Source organism: Mus caroli, unplaced genomic scaffold (genome assembly GCF_978045245.1).
Source record: "Mus caroli unplaced genomic scaffold, Mus_caroli_1 scaffold_15, whole genome shotgun sequence".
Taxonomy (NCBI): domain Eukaryota; kingdom Metazoa; phylum Chordata; class Mammalia; order Rodentia; family Muridae; genus Mus; species Mus caroli.
In genome coordinates, this window is record NW_028227270.1 from 76,887,337 (window position 1) to 76,897,719 (window position 10,383).

Below are 10,383 nucleotides of genomic sequence, written 5' to 3' on the forward strand. Positions count from 1 at the left end.
GGGTGGTTTTAACCACTGAGCCATTCGTCCAGCTCCATCCTTTGCACATGATTCTACCGGATTGCTTATCCCACTGTGATGTTGGCTCACAGGTAAAAGAGCTTGCTGCCACGCCATTAACCCATACAAACCTGTGCGCCACATGCTGGGTGTGCTCTGTGTAGGGGAGTCATGGTATCCAGACTTTAGCCTACATTTGATCCTGGATACACTTGGTATTTGTTTGCCTTTTGAAAAAAAAAAACTATAAAACTCAGCTGGGATGAGTAGTGACAAAAATATCAAAATAATCTGTTGCTGTGGATTTTTTTTAAACTGCTAGTAGTGGAATACTGGAAAAGACAAATTTTATTTTAAAATATAAATATACACTCACAAATTTTAGCTTTGTTCACAAATGGACAGATTTATGAAACCAAAGGCAACTAAGTTGCTTACTCAGCTCTTGCTGGATTTTTGAGCCTAGGTCCTACTGTCTGCCAGTCCTGGTGTGAGTTGTGTGCACGCCGAAGTGCTACATGTGCAGGTATGCAGAAGTGAGTATGCTTGATCAAGTAGTCGCCATACATATGTACATAATCAACATATTTCTATCACACATATCCAGTTTTATTACTATAGATTATACAAATTGGTGGTTAACATAAAATGTTACCTTTTAACAGACTGTTTTTAAAAACTAAAAGTGTATGTACAGGTTTTGAAATTTTTTTAAAAAGGGGAAGAAAAGCCTGTTAAGAGGAGGCGATTTGATGACATTACACTTGAATGATTTTTGCCTCATTCTGTTTATCAGTTCTAGAAATCTGTATAAAGGCCCTTAGAACTGATAGACAGTGAACTTGAATTTATCTTTGATAAGAATACATGCCACTATACATCCAGATATTATTTAAAGTTGCAAAACACACTGTTCTTTATGTAAGGTACTGTATGTAAACTCTATTAAAACTGTTCCACATAGCCTAAAATTTCAGCCTGCCTTTTTTCGGCCTTATGCTTTGATGTGAGGATTAAAAGAATGTGTAACACACTGAGGAATTTTTATTGCCTTTTGAGATTTTTCAACTGACAAATGTGCCAAAGATCACCATACATAAAATGTAGTCCTCTGTATTTACTTGTGATACCTAAACTTTGTCAGAGATCCTACTGATGAATGCTTTAGCAGAAGTCATTATGGGGTAGTTATTAAATTTGCATATTAAAGTAAAAATTAGTGCCTATAAAAAAAAAAGAAGAAGAGCTTGCTGCCAAGAACTGGATCCCTGAAACCCACGTGGTGGTAGAAGGTGAGATCTGACCCCAGCTGAGTAGTGCCATGGCACAGATGCTAGGAGACCCTCTTCCCTGCTGTGGGTACCCACATCTGCAGGTATGTATTTAAAACAATGCAGTAGGCTTAGGCCTACGTTACACATCCTCCTGTATGCTTTCAACAAGTGCTGGATCACTTGCAATACCTGACACAAAGTAAATGAAATCATTCTTATGCTGTACTGCGTAGGGAGTCCTTGGAGGAGAAAATGTGTGAACGTGTTCAGTCAAGACACATTTGCCCAATCCTCACTCTTTGAATTTTTAATTCCTATGCTTCTGAGTGTATGTGTGTGTGTGTGCACACGTGCATGCACGTGTGTTCATATGTGTGCATACATGGATGTCTGAGAATAACTGTTTGGAGCTGGTTCTCTATTTTCTACCATGTGGGTCCCAGGGACCAAACTCAGGTTATCAGACTTAGCACCAAGTGCCTTTATCCCTTGAGCAAGTTCTCAATTGTTTTTGATACAAGATTTGTTGTATCTGTGGCTTTAGAATCTTTAGAGATGGAGGGCAGTCTGTGTGTTGACTGGCTAACTTTTCTTCATCGCTAATCTTTAGCACAGCATGCTTGGCACATAGTAGGCCCATACATGATGTTTACTGCAAAATTAGGGTGTCTCAGTAAGGTCCGGAAAAAGAAAGAGGAGATTGTCTAAGGTGCAGTGTACCATGCCACCATCTTCCTAGAGGACATCTTTGGGCAGAATTAGCCAGCCGCATTTCTCTATTCTCCAAAGGTTGGACTTGCTTCCCCTACCTCCTGGGAGACTGAATGAGAAATGAAAAGTGAATTAGGACTGATTTTCGTGGTGGTCCTCCTTACATATGTAAGCCAGTACCTGGCTGGTTCTTTGAGAGCTGTATAAGGTCAGAAGTCAGTGATGATGGACATGCTCCAAGGACCAGGCAACCTGGCCGGTCAATTCCCATTGCCCTGGTAGAGTGTGTCAGCTGCATGGTCCAGCTCCTAGAGGTATCACCCTATACCAGTTTTACTCATCGCTGAGATTGCACGTTGATGTCTTTACTCAGAAGTCATCCTAAGTCACTCTGGAAGCAAATGGCAGGATCTGTACACCCATGTTTCCCGGCAGCCACTTCTCTCAGACAAGAGCTTGTTTCCAGAAGTTTCTACTAAAGCATGGCTTTCTAGAAACTGTCTTTGAACTTTGCTGGTTGTTGGCAGGTCCTTAACAGTTTTCTTAACATTTTTCTTTCAGAGCTAATTTCTTTCTTTGAAGGTAATGGTAGGGCTCTTAGGACCAGGGCTAGTTTGGAATAACTTATTTGTGATGTCCATTACATTTCAACTAAAAAACAAAACAAAACACTAGAAAAATCATTTTCTGTAACACAGTATGTACCCTTTAAGGAAAAGAGTCTCTGAGTCTCTGCAAAAACAAAGTGGTCTTATTTTCAGTCACAACAGTCTAGGCCATTTGTACCCTGACTATGTGTCTTTCTATGCCTGTGACTCAATGCTCAAGAGTAAACACAATCTCCAAGTTGTCCCTAAGATATGGAAGACTGGAGCTACAGAGTGGATCTTCTGCTGTGAGACAGAACCTTCTAGAATCATCTGATTGACGTTTGATGAATTTTTCTTCTTGGCATCTTAGTGGCCTGAGTAATGTCTAAACAACTTGGGATCCTGTATTAGTTGCTTTTCTGTTAAGAAAAAAAAAAAAACAGCAGAAGGAAGGCTTTGTTTTAGCTTATGGTTCTAGAGGGAAAGAGTCCACAATAGTAGGGAAGGTAGGGCAGCAGGAGAAGAAGGCTGATTACATCTCAGCTGCACATAGGAAGAGGGTGGGGAAAGAGAGAGGTGGGGAGGGAGGAGGAAGGAGGAAGAGGAAAAAGAGGAAGAGGAAGAAGAAGAGGAGGAAGGAGGAAGAGGAAGAGGAGGAAGGAGAGGAGGAAGAATGAAGAGGAAGAGGAGGAAGAAGAGGAGGAAGAGGAGGAGGAAGGAGGAAGAGGAGGAAGAGGAGGAGGAGGAGGAGGAAGAGGATGAAGGAGAGGAGCAAGAAGAGGAAGCAGGGTGAGGCTTTACCTTCTCAAAGCCCATCCACAGGGTTGTACTTCCTCCATCAAGACCGCACTGCCTAACGGTTCTATAACTTCCCCTAAGAGCAACATCAATGGGGACCAAGTGTTCAGACAGATACAGGAGCTTCTGGGAGACATTCTTCATTCACACCACAGCACTCCCCTGCTTAGGAAATCCAGGGTCCAGCCTTAGCCAAAAAGTCCATGATCAACGAAAACGGCATGGCTCGTTTCTGTGTGTATGAGTCAGGCCTTTTCCTATTCAGCGCATTCAATACACAACTTTCACATGGCGGCTCACACACAGCCCCTCATGCCTGAAGCATTAAATGCCTAAATAACTCGGCAGTGAAGGAGTGAATTTGCCTCTTGGCCTCCGTCCAAGCTGTTGATTTGTGCACAAATTTGGAGACGGCTTTTTTGGAAGGCATCGCTTCTGTCCACAGGGGAGCACTTTCTGACTCTGCCATGCTCTCTGCTCGGAGTCAAATGCATTACACACTCAGTGCGGGATTTGCACTAAATGTCTCTCCTTGTCAATATTCAGACAGACAGACACATTCATGCTCTGGAGAAACTTCTCCAGGGAAGGACCCCTTTTCATTCCCAGGCCACCCCTCTTCTTCCATCAGTATTCATTTCCCAGTTAAGCCAATTCTGTGACACATGAACAAAAAGATGACTCTGATTGGAACCGGCACTTGGGCTGTAGGTTTCTTGAGTGACAGGTCTTCCCAGGTTTTCATAGCATCAATCATGGTGTATAATTGATGATCTAGATGTTGCGGTCTCTGACTCACTTGACTGGGAACTTCCGGAGAGTAAGACTTATGCCGTCTCATTCATTTCCTGTGACAGACACCAAGGCAATGTCCCTCTCCACAAACAACACTCAGTACAAGGTGGGGTGATGGAGTAATGTTTGAGCCCGTGTCCTCCAAAGACTCTTGGGCACCAGCCTGTGTGGCTGTGTGGAAGTGGAGGAACCTGTGGGGAGAGAGGAGGAAGGGAGGTCACTGGGATTCTTAAAGGAGATCTGGGACCTCAGACTCTGTCCCCAATGCTTCCTGGCTGTCAGGAGGTAAACAGCTTCCTCCCATATGAGTGCCTACCCCGATGTGCTGTGCTGTCACCAGCCCCAGAGCAATGGAACAACCGACCATTGCTGAAACCTCGGGCTGTGCGCTAAAGTAAACCTTTCTTCTTTATAAGTTGATTGCTTGGGTATTTTGTCACAGTGGCAGAAGACTGTAATATAGCGAGCAGTTAATCGCCCTATAGTACATTGATCCAACCCTGACTTAGGGGTGAGCTGCAGTCCTGGAAGAGAACGTGGCATGTTGAACAGTGGCTTCCTAGGAGCAATATCTACATCATAACTCCCCAAATTTCTGAACACATAACCTCATGCAGGAAAAGAAGCCTGGCAGAGGTAATCAATTTAAAGATTTCACAGTATAAGATCTGGATTACGTAGGTGGGTCCTAAACCCAACAACAGATGTCCCTGAAGATACAGATGAAGAAAAGATCTCGGCAGAGCAGTGGATCCCAACCTCCCTAACACTGTGACCTTTGAATACAGTTTCTCTTGTCGTGGTGACCCCAACTTTGTTACTACTTCATAACTATAATTTCGCTATTGTTATAAATTGCATAATATAGATATCTGTGTTTTCTGATGGACTAAGGTGACCCCTGTGAAAGGTTGTTCAACCCCCAAAGGGGTCTCTACCTAGATGTTGAGAACCTCTGGATTAAAGCGATGCAGACACAAGCCCAGGAAGGCCAGGAGCCACCTGATGTCAGGTAAGACAAGGAAGGACTGTCCTCTAGAGCCTCCAGAGGAAATGTGGCCCTGTTCACACCTAGACTTCAGACTTGAGGATATTGGAACTTGAAGAATCCAAATTTCTACTGTTTTAAATCCCCAAGTTTATGTTAATGAGTTACAGCAGCCATTGGAGATAAACATAGGACATGCCTTCAAGAAATCCATGAAAGCTGGGCATGCTGGCTTGCTTGCGTCTCTAATCCCAACACTCTGGAGTCAGAGATAGGTGGATCTCCATGAGTTCAAGGCTAGCCTGGTCTACATAGTGAGTTCTGGGCCAGTCAGGGCTGTATCGTGAGGCTTTATCTCAGTCAACCAACCAACCAAATTCATGAAAACCAACCACAGAATTTGCCTCTGGACATCTAAGAGCCTAGCTGAAGGAACTATGTTGACAGAGCCCACTCAGGGACATGGACTGTACGGTTGAGAAGGGATGGCTCTCAGGCTGCAGTGTCGGGAGCAGTGAGCACTTAAAGTTCTGCACAGTTGTGTGATTTAGATCTGAAGCACATGCTGTCATATGCATGTGCATAGACTAGTGATACCCCAAGGCTTTGCACTTGGGGAGAGGGGAGCACTTCCGAGAGGAACTTGAGTACCCAGAGGACTGTCCTTTCACGAGACAGGCCTTTGAGAACCCATCCTTTGTCATTTCCAAGGGTTAAAAGAAAAAGGCTTTCTCCTCCCAAGCCAGGAATAGTCAGCAAGTGGATGGGCCCAGCTGCTTCTGGAATGTTCTGTGCTGCTGCCCCAGCCTGGGATCCCTTTGTCTCTTGGGAACTCAGCCCATGCATGGATGGCAGGTTGTCACAGGGAGGGTTACAGGGAAAAGCATGCCAGGAAGATAGGGCACAGCAGCCTGCCAAAGCACTGTGTTACATCCAAATGCTTGATCAGGGCGAGGAAGAGATCAGCACTCTAATATCAGAGTTGGACCTGAGCAGCTCAGTAGCCTGCCTATGGATTATACCAGAAGGTCACTGGCTCTAGTTCCAGCAGGACACATGTGACCAAGCCAGAGTCTACCAAGTAAGTCATCCACTGAGCCACACAGAAACAGTGTTTGCTATTACCAGCCTATCTTCCTGCCATCATGGTGGACTGTCTCTGTCTTACCTTATCATGGTAGAATTTCTCTGTCTTGTATCTTTTAAGAGAAGGCTGGTACTCAGTGCCCCCAAAAGATGCAAGATGCAAATGTCCTAAGTTTTGTCTGTCCTTGCGAGACAAACACACACACACACACACACTACACTACACTACACTACACTACACTACACTAGACATGAAGGTTGGGGGCTGATTGCCCCTCTCGTCTTTCAGTAAAAAAAGGAAAGAAGATGCTGGTAATCAGGCTCAAAGAAAGAATGTAGACGTGCTGATGAGCAGGATGTGATGAGCCCTCCGCAGGGTCAAGCCAGCCTGAGAGGAAGGTGACAGGAAGCCATCCTCTTCTAGTCACCAGCACCGTGTAGCCACCCCTGCAGCCAAGGACATGTTTTACTGAGAAGCTGACAAGAAAGGGAGAGTGCCTATGGTCTCGCCCACTTAACTTTCATACGTGAAGAGGGTGGATGGAGCCGAGCGAATTTAATTTAATCATAACACTGACAGCTGGCTGAATGAAATGGAAGGTATTTGTGTAGCTTAAAATCCTTATATAGTGCTCACCCATCCTTTTTCTTTTTTCTTTTTTTTCTGAGACAGCTTCAGTATATAATCTGTGCAAGGCTGGAACTCGTGATCCTCCTGCCTCCTCCTAGGTACTGTGATTGCGGGTGTATATTACTAGGCCAAGTGAGTCCCTCTACTCCGACAGTGTGTGTCCATATTCATGCATGCCAATGCATGCACATGCATGTGGAGGTCAGCGGTCAACAACACTGGGTGTCTTGCTCAGTCCCTTTCTATCCTAAGTTTGTGAATCAGGACTCACAGAGTCAGTGAGGCTGGCTGGCCAGTGAGTCCCAGGGGCCCTCCCAGGGTTACAGGGATGCATGGGCACCTCTAGCTTGTTGAATTCTGGAGGATTGAGTTCAGTCCCCTTCCTCGTGTGGCCATCTCTCCAACCCCACCATTCACTTCTTCAACACCCATTTATTGAATGACCACACTATACCCTGCTGTAATTATGTCTCCAATTAAGTCGCCCTTTTCTTATTTCACATACTTGTATCACATTTTGTTGTACTACATAGATTGTATTTTGGGTAAGCAGGTGTTTGGGTTTGAATGTTAAAATGTCCCTCATAGGCAGGAGCCTATGGGGGTTTGAACATTTGGTCCCTAGCTGTTGGCTCTGTTTTGCAAGGTTGTGGAACCTTCAGGAGCTGGTGTCTCCTCAGAGGAAGAGAGTCATCAAGAACAGGCCTTGGAGGTTATAGTCTGGCCTGTCTGGTCTCTGCTTCCTGTTCTGTCAAGCTGTGAGGCAAAGAATCCCAGCTGTGCATACCTGCCACATGGGGCCATCTGCTTTGTAGTCAAGGATGGCCCTGATATATGTAAATCCTCCTGTCTCCACCTCCTGAGTGCTGGATTTACAGGAGTGTGCCACCACACTCAAGATTGGTCTGTCGTTTCCACTATCAAGGAACAACTGCCATTTTCCATCCCTTTCATTAGATTGTTTGGGAATATCTGGTGTTGAAATAAGAAGCCTGAGAAGGAGCCAGAGGCCACCCCGCCTCTTTCTTGGTTCAAGCACCTAGTTCATTGATCAGTGACTGACCTTTAAAGATGTCACTTCTCTGGAATGTTATTTCGTCATCTCTTAATCTAGCACCGTAGATCATGATGTATTCTTATTTCACTGTTACTCGGCATACATATGGAGAAAGTCTGGTTTTACATGAAAGCATAAAGAGTTTTACTTTTCAACCCCCCAGGCCTATGTGCATTGGCAGATGGCACATTATTTATAACCATACTCTTCGAAGTATGCCCACGGAGGGAATTCTTTCTGAAGGGACAGGGGTAATAAATGGTGGTATGCTATAGCTAAAGTGGAGATATTTATCACAGAATTGTGTGGCTGCTCCCCGGGCTTGCCTTTCCCCCAGATGCAGGAAGCCAGGAGCCCAGATTTCTGACTTGAGAGTTGCCTATACTTTGATAATAAGACCAAACGTGGCTGAATGAAAACGAAATGCTAGCTTCTAACATCGGAGTTAGATGCGAATGGAGTTAATTCATTCTACAGTGCAGATAGCTGATACCAGGCCCAAAGCAGACAGGAGCCAGAGGAGCAGCCCTGTGTGGAAGAAGGGTTAAGGCCACAGAAGAGGAGGGGATGCTGCTCTCAGGAAGAAATCCCTCCTTTATATTTCCTCTCCTAAGGCCAACCAGAAACCAGACACAAGGTCTCCGTGCAGAGACTGTGGCAGACTCCTTTGTGACTCAGGGTCATTTTCAAGACCAGAACACTACTGCAAAGGTCAGACAAAACTGCCCAGGCCACCACCAGAGTCTATAACAGCAGTTCTCAACCTGTGGGGCATGATCCCCTTTGCAAGCCTCTAGCTTCAAAAATATTTACATTACAATTCATAACAGTAGCAAAATTACAGTTCTGAATGAAGGAGCAACAAAAATAATTGTATGGTTGGGGGGGTCACCTCAGCATGAGGAACTGTATTAAAGGGTCCACTGCTTCTAAAGGAATTTTTTTTTATGCGAAAAACTTTACCATCACTTGCTGGAGTGGAGGAGGGAGCTATAAAAACATAGTATACTACAGAGCATGAACATGTATACAGCTTAGCATAAACCATTCAAAGAGAAAAAAAACCAAAAAAACTGCAATTCTGAAAACTCCTCTTTAGTTTCCCCCATATTTAACAGCATAAAACATCTTTCCCACTCCCCAACTTAAAGAAAGACTTCAAGATGACATCCATGGCAGTCTACCCGGGGTAGTGGGTAGCTTGCAAAACTAGCAGCTGTGTTCATTCTGAGCGGTGTGCTCCTATGAGGGAGGGGGCTGGGGAGACTTGTCCTCCGCGTCACCCTAAGTCTTAGGACAATGCTTACCTGAAGAGTTGGCTTGCTACATCCAGCTCAGACGTGGGGTTTGGGATCGGTTGCACCCTGCTTCCACAGCGATCTGGGCAGCTGTGTGTATGCACGTGCTGTAGCTGTAGTGCACGCGTGAGCACGTGTTTGAACCTGCATACCAACTGGGAATGGGCGTGGGCTGTGTGAAGCTCTCGCTCTTGTTTCCATCTCTGACTTGCAAATGAGGCCTGTTTTCATAAACTCAGTCAGGCTGTGGGAGTAGGAGCCAGAAGATCCGAGGGAGTTTTTCCCATAATGCTTGCTGACCGCCCCACTTCCCCCCCCCCCGGGGGGGGGGGAATACACAAACCTGGTGGTGTCTAAGGCAGGGAAGCCCTATCTCCAGGTGAGGCCCTAGAAGGATAATAAATACCGTTTGCTGGCACGGGTTCCTAGGGCAGAGCTGGCCACAAGAATCGAGGTCCCCAGGATGTGAGGACCCCTTACAAAGCAGGCATTTATGAACGGGTTTGCTCTCCACTAATTAATTCCCCAGACATTCACCAACAGTAACAATCCCTTCAATTAGAGGCCGGGCCCTGGAAAGCCCTGGTGTTTATTGGAACTGACATCTGCATGGCCAAGTGTGACTGTGCTAATACGGAAATGCACAAAGGGACCCGGAGTCCTCCCTCCCCATTCCCGTAGACCCCTGTAACTTTTAAGCAAGGATTTGGCTCTTTAAGGAGTTTTTAATTTGTGGCTTTGCACTTTGGTGGTTAGCTTGTCAGCACGTTGCTTACGCTTCTCCCTGGGCTCTGATGTGCCCCTGTTCTGGGTTCTGTCATGAGCTCGTGAAAAGGACCTTAGACACTCTAAGGACAGACCTGCTGGAACTAGAGTTACAATCTCCTGCGAGCTGCTATGTAGGTGCTGGTCACCAAATGTGTGTCCTCTGCAAGAGCAGAAAGTGCTTGACAGCTGAGCCATCTCTTCAGCCCTGGCTGTTGTTGTTGGCTTGTTTGTTTGTTTGTTTGTTTCCTGGCATTTTTAGGAAGTTGACTTTGATGATTCCCCTATTCTGGGTAGACATCAGGCTAGATGGTACCAAGATGATTAAGGGAATATTCCCCTGACCACTGAGAAAGAGGATTAAACCTGAGCGAATTCACAGTTCTAGAC

General features: G+C 45.4%; 1 long non-coding RNA gene across 1 annotated transcript; it reads right to left on the reverse strand.

Moving 5' to 3' along the window:
* Positions 1 to 341: 341 nt before the first annotated feature.
* Positions 342 to 9,540, reverse strand: LOC115032935 (uncharacterized). The gene is made up of 3 exons (XR_003838579.2): positions 9,238 to 9,540; positions 3,377 to 4,359; positions 342 to 2,994 (listed from the first exon to the last, which is right to left on the reverse strand). It is a non-coding gene; the product is annotated as an uncharacterized LOC115032935 (long non-coding RNA).
* Positions 9,541 to 10,383: the final 843 nt, after the last annotated feature.